Raw genomic sequence first — 13,206 nt, forward strand, 5'->3', positions numbered from 1 at the left:
GGAGATGCTACTGGTGTAGAGTGGGTAGAGGCCATAGATGCTGCTAAACATCCTAAAAGGCACAGCACAGGTCCCACAACAAAGATTATCCAGCCCAAATTGCCAATGGTGCTGAGGTTGAGAAACTCTCAACCTTTAATTAGAAATAATATTCCTAAACCTTTTCATGTTTCCCTCCTTTATCCCAGTTCAACATGACTCGGTTTAGAAAATGATGAACAGGGAATGTACACTAGAAAGGTATCACTGTAACAAAAGACAAAATGTAAGAAATTTCAGTAAATTGGTGCTAAAAACTTTATTCCATTTTTCAAAAACAACAGTACCTTCTCATTAATCAAAAATAAGCCAAGTTCGATGGCTCACGATTGTAATCCCAGCACTTTGGGAGACCGAAGCAGGTGGATCACTTGTGGTCAGGAGTTCGAGACCAACCTGGCCAACATGGCAAAACCCGGTCTCAACTGAAAATACAAAAAGTAGCTGGGTGTGGTGGCATGTGACTGTAATTCCAGCTACTTAGGAGGCTGAGGGAAGAGAATCGCTTGACCCTGGGAGACAGAGTTGCAGTAAGCCGAGATCATACCACTGCCTTTCAGCCTGTGCACTTAAAAAGAGGAATGAGTCTAAAGTCTTCTCAATTTACTAATTATGTTTATGTTGGTGGTTCGGTACATAATGTAGACATACAGAGGGACTTTCAAAATATCGTATGATTCCATCATGTCTTTACAACTTCCCTGCAAGGTAACTAAAAGGTCATTCACTAAATCCCCTGTTCTGGCCAGGAGGTGTATGTTCTGTTCATTCTGTCTAATCTTCACCAACCACTCTGAAAAGCTATTTCACTCAGAGCGCTTGTCCTGGTCACATGGCTCGCAAAGAGAAGAGCCAAAATTCCAATGAGATTCTTTCTATCTCCCACATCAGGCTGCCTCCGTATCTCACAAATGGAAAAACTGAGGGAAATTTGTGTGCAGGCCCCCAGCTTTAACAAAGATGTATGTTCCCTGCAAAAGAAAAGCAACACACCATAAAATTCAAAGTTTACCATAAAATTAGTGTTCATCCTCCAAATATTCAAGGCTGTAAAATCATTATTGTTTTAGCAGACTAACCAATTTTCTAAGTGAGGATACATTTTCACTTATGCAACAAATAACTAGAGTTCAAATTGCTGCAAGTTATAAATGTGACCACTGGTAGCTTTTATTGACTTCCATATTTTTTGACTTTACATCCTAAAGTAAGATAGCTGACTTTTTAAAGTACTTTTAATAATTTACAAAAACTTAACAGGTCTTAGTGTTATCAAAATGTTAAAGCATACTGGCTAACAGAATGAATATTCACACAATGGAATATTACATACCAATGAACAATTATGATATCCAGCAAAGGTTACTTCATTTACAAATATAATAATATATGAAAGTAGTCAGCAACAAAAAGTCTATACGATAGATCCCATTGTATAAAGTACCAAAACTAATCTGTGGTGTTTGGTCAGGATAGGGATTATCTGTTACTGCTTAGGGGTGGGGGAGTAACCGAGAGCAAGGCGGTCTTTGAGGGTATTGATAATGTCCTGTTACTTGATTTGGGTACTGTAGACGTAGGTGTGTTCACTTTAAGAAAATTCATCAAACTCTACACATATGATTTGTGTAAAGAAAATCTTCTTAAAAATGCTGGGTAAGATCTATTTATCAGAATTCTCATTCTCCTGCATTTTAAGGGAACCGAATTTAACATTCATTCTACCTAACCTTTAATACTTATCAATACTATTTTAGAAATTTTTAGAAATGACATTCTTAGATTTGTGACACTAGAATAAATAATTTAATGTTGGAAAAAATTGCTGATGAACTGGTATGTCATGTTCACGATTTCAATCAAGTACCACAGAATGACTTGAAGAGATTTTTTAAAATCTAACTATTCATATGAAACTTCAATTTAGAGGTCCAACTCTAATTTGAAAAAAATGCACAACTCCTTTTTTCAAAACGCAGGAAATGAAACTAATGTTAGCAGACTCGAGAATGCAAAACTGATTTAGGTCAGATGCATTTTCACGTAAGAATGCCTTATCAAAATGTTGTAATTGGTAAGTACATTCTCCTGTGAGGAAAGGCACTGGCTTTCAAAGTTAGTATATTCAACTAATTTAGAAACTGTTCATTGTTAAACCTTCATTGCTGTGATTTAAAAACAACAACAAAAAAGGACACATTTAAATTGTAAAGTTTATAGAGGAAATCTATATTCAAATTATGATGATGCAGTTTTAATTTTTAATCTATCAATGCATTTTAGCTAAGTTTTTATATAATTAAACTACCAATAAGTAAGTACAAATGTTAGGTTTCATCATATCCTACACCTATGTATAACTTCTTATAACAGGTCATTAATACTTCCCAGAGAAACCAGCGCTAATATTAGCTAACATTAATCAACTGCTACCATGTAGTAGGCATACAATGTGATCCAGGTGTTTCCCATCCTGAGTCACTAGCTGGAGGCAGACTGTATTACCACCAGCAGGGATTTAAGGATTACATATTCCCAACCTGTGAACTCAGGCAGACAGCCATGAAACTTGCTTTAGCCACTGCAACGAAAGCACGTCACTTCCAGGCGGAAGCTTGAAGAGCTATGTTCTCTCTCGTACCTCGTCCTACATCATCTCTGAAGTATACATCAAGATGGAACCTCCATTAGCAAAGGTTCCTGAATTTTCACAAGGAACACAGCCTCCAAGTTAACCCATGATGGACAAAACCTGAGGAGTAAATATGCTTTGTTGCTGTCAACCCACTGAGATTTGAGAGTTGTTACTGTACAATAACCTGGCCTCAACTGACTGATAGAAATCCCTATTTTATTTTATTTTTGTCTTATTTTCTTTGAGACAGAGTTTCGCTCCATTGCCCAGGCTGGAGTACAGTGGCACGATCTCGACTCACTGCATCCTCTACCACCCGGGATCAAGCTGTCTTCTGTCTCAGCCTCCCCAGTAGCTGGGACTACAGGCACAGGCCACCATGCCTGGCTAATTTTTGTATTTTTAGTAGAGACAGGGTTCCACCATGTTGGTTGGGCTGGTCTCGAACTCCTGACCTCAGGTGATCCACCTGCCTCAGCCTTCTAATGTGCTGAGATTACAGGCATGAGCCACCGTGCCTGGCCTAAATACCTATTTTATAAAGTGAAAGGTGAGCCATGAAAGGGCATTTTTTACCTAAGAGCCTACAGATTATTAAACAGGGGAACTAAACATTCAAAAAATCTACATTTGCAAGCCCACACTTTCACTCAGTTCTGCTTTTCATAATTTAAACAATACGTAATCAACTATTACATCTTAAAACTCTCAAAAACAAATGCTATGCCTGAAATCAGAAGGAAAAAAGACCGGAGATACACACAAGTTTTTATGCAAAGCTGCTTATCATGATGTTTTTTATAATATAAAAATTTAGAAACAACAATAGAAGGGTTAAATTTTAATGTTAATACACTGAATACATTAACATAATGAAATACTATTCAGTGGCTAAAAACCAAGTTTTCAACGGTCATTTAATGATACAGGGAAATGTCATAACATAAGAGATGGAAAAAAGGATAGAAATCAATATTCATAGTATAATCCCAAGATTCCAGAACTAATCTGAACAAAATTTACCAAACATACCTGATACATAAACCGATCTATGCATGTGCCTGTGGGTTTGCAGAATACCAATCCATTAGTTATTGACCCATTAGAACCGGTGGCTGTCCCAAAGCAGGTCACACTATTTGGTTACTCATTCAACAAAGTGTGCTTGGCAATGGGAGTACAGAAATGAAAGACAGTATCTGCCTTCAAGGAGCCTGCTGTCCAGGAAGACATGAGAAGTCAGCCAACTTCAACGCAGCATCAGAGCACTTGTGGGGATTTACAAGAGGCACTCCGGGAGTTCGCAAAAACACTTCTCACTGAGACTGGGAGTGAGGGGAGATGTCCAAGGAGGAGATGCAGCTGGGCCAACTTTTCAGAATACTGATATTGAGGGCTAGTACACCAGGCTGAAGAACATCCTAGGCAATGACAACGTCCCCTGCAAAGGTCCAGAGGCAAGAGAAAACGTGGCCACTTGAGAAGCACAGAGGAGAAGGGCATGGCGGTCCTGCAAGGGCTCACCTGGCAGCAGAATGAGCACAGCAGGAACCAGAACGGAGCTGCCTATCTGAGAGCTCCCAAACCTAGGCTACCCTCCATCACCTTTAACTTCAGTAAAACAAAACCAAAGCTTCCTGAAGCCACTCATTCATGCTTCCCTGGAACATGGGTATGATCAATAAAGAGCTTATAAACAGGTATCTCTGTGAATCAGTCAGCAGTGGGAGGACTTCAAAGAGGCTAAAGTACTTTTTCAGAAAAGTTAAGGCCAATCATGCACTTTAATGTGAAAAGCAAAAGGTGTAACAAAACAGGCCGTAACCATTCCAAGTCAGCCAATGGTACCTCAATGACCCTCCCTTGCAGTCTGTGACTTCTTTTCAGCTATACAGAAGTTATCCTGATATATTCTCTACTACAAGTGGTCATAACTACCCCTACAACCAAACTACTTAAAAGTCAAGCCTCCATCATTTTCACTTTTGTAGAAAAGGCTCTTTCTACAGAGCACCTGATTTTAGACAGCTTATCCTAACACTGATACTTACATAAAGTACAAACTTGTACCTTGCAGGTCTACAAAGCAACTTCCATTTTTACTGGCAACTACTATCATATTCACTTATTTTAGGGTTGCAGCATTCTAGTTTGCAAATGAATAAATTTCCCAATTCACACTACAGAAATGTGGAAAAATGAGAAGCAGAACCCAGCTTTGGTCTTATCCTTCAGAATATTTTCTACCTGCCATCTGCAGCAACAGACCAATATTCTTGGGTCCTGGGTAGCGCACCTGGCTTAGTCACTTAGGTCAACATACTGAGCTTCCCCGAACTTTTTGTCCTTCATTGTAAAATGAGCAGCCAGTTTGAATAAAGTTCCTTCCGACTTTAATGTTCCATGTTTGTTTTTTTAAGTTGCAGTAAGATTCTCTTCCTCCATGAAAAGATGGGTTGCAAGTGCCTGAATCAGGGTCATAATTCAAGTAAGTTTGAGTAGACGCATAATTATAAATGCAGATACAACTATCCTTCCACACTGACATGTTAAAAGCAACTCTAATAAAATTATGCACTAAGGACAACACAAATTATTTTTCCAACTAATACATGCATCAGTCAAAATTATAATTACTGTATATCAGTAATGCAGATAATTACACAGATAATTAAGTTACTGAGTGCTAGAGTCAAGCTTTCCTGCTCTAATGCTCTCCATCCAAAAGAATTTTAAAAGAAACGAAAAACCTCATTCCCTGCCTCTCAATTGTTTCATCTCTTCCCCAGCCTTTCATTTCCCCCACCAGGAGATTAAGAGCTGCTCAGTAATGTGAGGTATTTTGTATTTAATTTTCCATAAAATAGTATGTATAAGTTTTCTCTTGCAGTTATAACAAATTATCACAAAACTTAGCAGTTGAAAACAACACTAATTTATTATCTTACACATCTGTTTGCCAGAAGTCCAGCAGGCTTAGCTGATTTCTCTGCCTGAGTCTCACAAGGCCAAAATCAAGGGGCTGACAGGGCAGCATCTCTTTATGGAGGTTCTAGGGAAGAATCTGTTTTCAGGGACATTCAGGGACCTGGCAGGATTGAGTTCCATGTGATTATAGGACTGAAGCCCTGGTTTCCTTGCTGGCCAGCAGCCAGAGCTGTTCTCAGCTTCTAGAAGCCACCTGCACTCCTTGGCTCATAGTATCCTCTCCATCTTCAGATCCAGAAGCAGCAGGCGGAGTCCCTCTCATGCTCCAAATCTCTCTTGCTCCTTCTTCCCTCACACCTCATGAGTCTTCTCCATTCCCCTTTCACTATTAAAGACCCTTGTGATTACAATAGGCCCACCCAGATAATCCCGGATAATCTCCCTATTTTAAGTCTCATGACCTTAATTCCACCTGCAAAAGCCCTTTTGCCATGTAAGGTAATATATTCACAGGTTCCAGTGATTAACATATCAGCATCTTGGGAGAATGGGGACAGAAATTATTCTGCCAACCATATAATACATGCAGGAAAAAAAGAGACAAATGTCCCTTTCTGCTAGAAAACAATGAATAATTCTACCCAGACCACACAGCAAAGCACAAATTTATGTTAAATATCAATACATACACACAAAATTAGTTGTTGGTGCCTGACAAGATGAAACTACATATGCTAGCAAAAAAGATTACAGAAAAACAAAAATGTTAGTGTCAAACTATATTAATTGCTGAAACTAACAAAAATGTGATATAATGAATCAACTCTTCTACTTTCTTGAAGTATTCACAGTGGACATTGCAAATCATACCTGAAATTTTAATTTTAAACATACTAGATCTTAAAACCGACTTTAAACACTCTTACACAAATCTGTATAAAGAAATGATGATAAGTATGCTGCTTCAGATCTTAAATCAGTGAAAGTAACACTGCCTGGCTTAAATACCGTGGCAAAAAGCTCAACATTTTACTTAGGTGATTTGAAAGAAAATGTATTCAAATAAGACAGCCTAACGTTTGCTTTGTGAGTAACAGAAGTAAAAAACTAAACCAAAAATCAGAAAGGAAAATAACAGCTCACAAATTGCTGTACTTACATTATTTGCAACGACAGAACTACCAAAAGAACTACAGAAAAACATAAAAGTATTGATTAGTCACATTTTACAGAAAAGTACTGATTAATCAAAGTTTATGGAAATGTAATAGAGGATTCATAACAGCCAATTCTTGATCTAAAACTCATTCTATGTAAAACATAAAATAGGATAATCACCTAATCACAGATATATTTATTAAAGTTATTCATGTCAGGAGCGATATTATTTAACAATCAGCCTTTTAATAAAAAATTAGGCATATAAATATTTTAAAATATTCCATTTATTCTCTAAATAATATGAATTACACATTTTATGAAACCGTATCCCAGGTGAAGTAAGTTACAACAGCAACCGTTCATCAAATCATGTGAATCATTTCCAAGTCATCTGTTAATTGTTACAAATTACTGGTATGATTTTTTTATTTGATGTGTCTGTCACAATTTAAGCAATGTATGAGCTGTGATTGATATAAGAAACCAAATTCTTTCAAAAATTTCCCCCATTTAATTAAGGAAAATGGGCAAACCAAGTCTTAATATACACAGATTTTTCCACCACATAATACTGCTCATAGTAAATCTTCCATTATCTTCTACTGAACTAATATTAGTTAAATTCATTTTTTTCAGCCCTAATAATACTGAGATTTTATATTCATTATTTCTATTACCATCCAAGCCTTATGAAAATCCCTTATTTATTGGATCATTTTGCTTAATTTCTGGCTTAATTATACAAAATTTTGCTTGCCTTCAATCTATGGTGCTTTGAAAACAACAATTAGCCAAGTTCTCAAAATCAATAAATTAAAAGGATGTAATTAAAATTTAATTGTATTCCTCAGATTTGTCACCAAATAAGTGTATTTCCTTTTAATTTGCCAGGCAATGTAATAGTTTTTCCCTTGGAATTAACATTTTGTTTCATTTCAAATTTGTTTGTTCCTCTAATACCTTCTTCTCCATCACAGTTTCCTGTATTTGGTTTATATGTTCTATCACTTAGTATTTGTCAAATAAATCTGTCCATTTCAATAATTAAAATTTTTCTTTTTTCTACAACCATGGAAAAAATTCACATTGCTTAGTATATGATGTAATAGAGCTAAACTGCTAAAAAAAAATTGTCCAAATGCTATTTTAACAATGTCCAGTAACACAAATATTCCCATCTTTGGTTGCCCATTAAAAGTCCAAACAGCTACCTCAATTCCAAGGTCTCAAATACATTATTTAATTCTCTATTACTTGATATAAGATAAATATAAAATTTCCAAAAAAAGTTAAGTGGTTTACTTGGCTTATCTTCCTACTGCAACATCCAGAGATAACCAAATATAAGTGAGACAGCATTAAATTAAAACATCTAAAAGTTTTTCTAGAATTTCAGCTGAGACAACTTTTTCTCCCTAACACTATACTTGCACCATCTGTAAAACATTCATAATGTTTTCATGTAAATATTTCTCATTGAAACCATTTTTCTTGAGTATGACTAATAAAGTTTAATATATTTCAGATGTTCTTCCTTCCAGCTCCATGAAATCAATAAAAACCATCACACTATCTTTGAAGTCTTGAATATTGCATTTTAAGTAAATTATTAAAACAATTCTATGTGAAATTGTTGGAGCTCTGTCAATAATGACTGAAATTTTACTGTCCTGATTTATAAGTTCTCCAAAATGCATTTTTACATCTCAGTAGATATATGTTTTGCAACAATTAGGACCATAAACCTAAACGTCCATGCTACATTCACATAAAAACAATTCTTGAAGTCCTAATAAATACTTCATGTCAGAAAATTATTTTAAACTATACAGCATATTATATTGATACTTCATAAACTGGTTTTCCCTCGCCTTGTCAAAACTCTCAGATAAAATGTTTTTGGATGTTGTTATTTCAATTTTTGGAAACTGATTTATGTCTATTATTTTTTGTTGAAATAATCAAATTGTTTTTTATTCTAGACCTACAAATCATTTGTTTCAGGTTTATATTCCTGCATAGTACTAAAGATATTCTTAGCTGTGTTTTATTACTGTTATTTCTTTTTTTCTTCTCTCAGAGATTCAGAATACTCATGTTTATGACATCTAAGAGAAGAAAATTTACCCAAACTTTATTGCCTCTTTATTTAAAATAAAAATACTCAACAAATTAATTCTTGAACTTCTAAGTACGAAACACCACACACGACTAATCCAAGAGTTATAATGCAGTAACAGTGAAATAAACCAAAGAAAGACCTATTTAAAACTCAGTTATTTAAAAACAGGAGCGATGAGAAAGTCTGAGGCTGATGATAAGCCGATGACTCTCCCAAAGCACAGAGGCCCCAGCTCCATCATCAATGTGCAGGAGATCAACACCACTCACTGCCATGAGACAGAGGTTCGGCAGACAGACAGCGAGTGCTTCCAAAGTGGACCCCAGCACATCCTACAAAATCAGCTGGGGTGAATGAGTTTATGTCGAAAATTATATCGTTATTCGTTTTGCCACTTCTCATGGTTACTGTTGTATTATTCATCAACTGGTAAGAAAGTGTTTCAATATTTTATCGACCAGTAGAGCCACAGCAGTCCAAACAGGCTAAAGAGCAGCCTGGTTGTAACAATGACATTAAATGGCCCTCATGTTTCTCTAAACTATCAAAGACCACTAATATTTTCCATTTGGAAATAGGCCAGCTGGAATAAAGTGATTTTCAGTTACTTTTTAAAAGTAAAAATATCCAAAAAAGGACATTTCAATAAAGCATAATCTAAGAAGGGAAAACCATTATGAAGAGTTTTCCATAGTAATGTTGCTAAATTTAAAACATGCAGCTAACAAAATATTTCCGATCAGGCACCAGTATCCACACCGTCACCACCACCACCATCATACTATTTACTAGTTAAGTAAGAGCAAAATAGTAGTCCCCATCATAAAAAAGTAAATGAACACATAAACTGACTTAAATTCTCAGTCATATCATGTCGCTCCCTCTGCTTCACACCCTTCAATATTTCCCCTTACATAAAAATCCAACTTTTCCAGCCAAACCCACAAGACCCCTGATCTCTGCTCTTTTGGTCAACTCCTCTCTCCTCTCCAGCTCACAGTGCTCGCACCACTTTTTTAGAGGTCCTTCCTTACACCTTGTCTACACTCTGTGACCCCTTCCTCTTAGCGCTTTCCCCAGTGTGCAGTCAAATGTGTATCCTACGATTCTTTCTCGTTTGCCTACTCACTAGAAATTTAGCTCCATGTGGATGTGTTTGTTTGCAGCAGAATATCCAATACCTGGCATGATGCCTGGCCACGGAAGGTGCTGAATAAATATTTGTTGAATCAATGGATGGGTGAATAAATTGTTAAAAGCCCTATGCCTATGCAACAGAATGGCCAGAAGTAAAACAGGACTTTTGATTAAAAAAAAAACAAATCTCACACACACACACACTACATAATCAGAGAAATACCTCTGAGTATTATTCTAAGTACAAACATATACATCAATAAACATTACACAAATAGAGATTACACAACAGTAGCACACACTTGCCATCCTCATCTGACTTAGCTTGGATATAGACATGCATGGAAAACTAAGAGGTCCTGTTTCCCAGCTGCCACGACCACCAGCAAAGGGATATCCCTGTTCTGCCCCCAGAATGTGGGCAGAGGGAATGATTGTGGCAAAGGGAAGAAACAATACAGCCAAAAGCCAAAGAACTTAAATCCTAGTAATGGATAACCACACCTACTCTTCTAGGTCCCACGTTCCCAACTCCAATCAAAGATGAACTTTCATTACCAATACTGCAGCATCAAAAATGTCAGGGTACACAAACCACTGTCATTTCAGGCCAGTGTCTGCCAGGTACCATGACATTTACTGGCATTCTTAGGGGGCATGGGGTGAGCAATAAAGACAAAAAGAAAAAAACAGTCCAGCAGGGTCAGTAAGGGCCCAGAGTCAGACACATAGGAAGACAGATACCCAAAGAGCCCGGAGAAAGAGAATCTGGAGTGGAATTAAGACATACCTGGAGAGGCCAAGTGGGCCAATAACTGTGGCAAACAGAGATAGGCTAATGGGCTGGATGTCTTGATGATAACAGATAAGGAAGTATATCCAAAAATAGAATGAACTGGAGATAATTCTCATTTGCAAGGGACAACAGGCTGTAAGGGGCACCACATCAGTGGGAACAGTGGAAAAGAAACTGAAAGAGTTAAGGTACTACGAACCATAGATGCTACAGGGTCAAGGAGAAAGAGACTCGGGGGTAGGCACTGAGTCACTGAAGTATGTTCCACAAACGTAAGATGGAAAAAATAATAAAAGAGTACATTCATTGAAAATCAGATTCAGTTAAAACCAGGAAGTGGGAGGGGTATCTGAAGAAAAGGTTAAACAAGTAAAGGGCTGAGTTTACAACTGGCTGGCGCTCCAAGGTAGAAGGTGCCAACAGAGCAGACCTAGCAGCAGCAGTGGCCGGGCACAGCTGGCCAGGATGAGAGTGTGAGAGTCTGAAAGGCAACATGGGGTGGCTGATCTACTCACAATAAATATGTCTGGTCTTAGTTTGCCCATCTCCCTTGGTCATAGTTCAGTGACTCAGGGTAGACCTATCAGATTCTCTCTCTTGAAAATGTAAAACCTTTAAGAGAGATAGAAGCTGGCTGGAGTAAAGTCACTATCTAACACTCTTGAAAAAATATCCACATGCACTCCTGTTGACACTCCAGTTCTACTCTCTCTCAAAACCTGGTTACTCAACTTTTCCCTGATTTTGAGGGCTAGCCTATAATAATTTCTCTAACTTTCGTCTGTTTTATCTTAGCCAGAATAACTGCTATTGTTATAACCAAAGTATATTTTCTAATTCAACAGAGCTCCTGCTTGAAGCCAATTTACTCAGTTTCTAATGAGTAAACTGAGGCCCTGAGAATATATTTTTCCCAGATTATAAAATATAGAGGGTCAAGACCAAAACCCAATCTGCCTTACTTTTAGTACTGCGGGTAATATTTTTAAACACAGACTTAGATGACAATTATCAAAAGATTAATAATCTAAATAACTTGAAGTAAAATCTAGATATAAAAGTAAAACATAAAAGGCTAAAATGGGAGGAGATGGCAATGGCTGAAGAATAAAGAAGAGATACTTTTTTCTCAATAGCTACAAATTTTCATATTCTATCACAACATGAAGCATGAGTAATCAAAGCAAGATTTCTATACATTTTTTTAAAATGTCAGCCACTGTATTAATCTGAACCCAAGATTTTTAAAAAGAGGAAGGAAAAGAAAGAAATGTCAACAAACAGACAAAATTATAAGGACCACGTCTAAATACCAGAACATTTCTGGCACTTATCACATGCTTAAAAACATCTGTTTTGGTATCCTTCTTCACCACATATTTTTGGAGTACAAAATGTATCTCCTATTTCCTTGACCTCTTAAGATTCTGTTGCTATTTTACCTCTTCCTTTCCTGAGAATCTTCGTAAAGCTGGATTTCCTTTGTTTTCCTTATAAAATGTCCTTTCTGCCTACAAATGTTTAGTTTATTTCTGTTTTTCTAGCTTTGGCTTATCTACTAAATATTAATCTTTCTTGTTTCCTTGGTGTTTGATATTTTCTTATCTACTCACCCCCTCATTAATACAAGATCATTTCAATTGGCATCTTCTAACAAATTCTTTCAATGGCACTGCTTCAGAAATAGGAGCTTTTTAAAAACAAAAACATTAACAAAGCTGATCTATGTTTACATTGCATATAAATATCACACGTGCTTCCATGAAGCCATTCCTTTTTCTTCCAAAAGTAGGTTTTCAGGAAAAACGAAAATCAAGACTCTCATTTATATGCCAGGTGGCCCAAACTCATGATCAACAGGTACAGCCAACAGTCCCGTATGAAATGCTTCATGTAAATATATTTTATAGAAAATAAGACTATATATTAAAGAATTTAATTAAAGAAACACTGTAATAAATCTACTATGTAATATAAATCAACTGGAATAAAAACTCAGATTTTTTTCCTTGACTTATAGATCAGAAAACAAATAACCAGTTTTTCTTAAATTAGCATTTTATTCACTTCAAAATTATGAGAAAAATATGTATAGTTGGCCTCTTTTATCACTTGGTTGTGTACACTTTTCGTCTTTCTACGAGCCACACAAATTCAATTCCACGTACATACAGATTATATAAAACCACCTACTACATTCAATTAACAGAAGGAAAATAAATCATGAGGTTTATACCCAGACTTAAAACAAAAACTCTTTAGGATAAAGAACATCATGTTTCAACTACATCTATTCCAAAATAATAAATGCTAGCTGCTTTGGTATCCTAAAGCAGTGCTTCTTAACAGGACAGATTTTACCTGCTCAGTCCTCCCCAGGAGACAAGC

At 36.5% G+C, this 13,206-nt stretch overlaps 1 protein-coding gene across 1 annotated transcript in view; it reads right to left on the reverse strand.

Moving 5' to 3' along the window:
- The window catches only part of PELI2 (pellino E3 ubiquitin protein ligase family member 2), a 189,490-nt gene that overhangs the window by 109,707 nt on the left and 66,577 nt on the right, over positions 1-13,206 (reverse strand). The window lies entirely within an intron of this gene.

This window comes from Macaca thibetana, chromosome 7 (genome assembly GCF_024542745.1).
Source record: "Macaca thibetana thibetana isolate TM-01 chromosome 7, ASM2454274v1, whole genome shotgun sequence".
Classification (NCBI taxonomy): Eukaryota; Metazoa; Chordata; class Mammalia; order Primates; family Cercopithecidae; genus Macaca; species Macaca thibetana.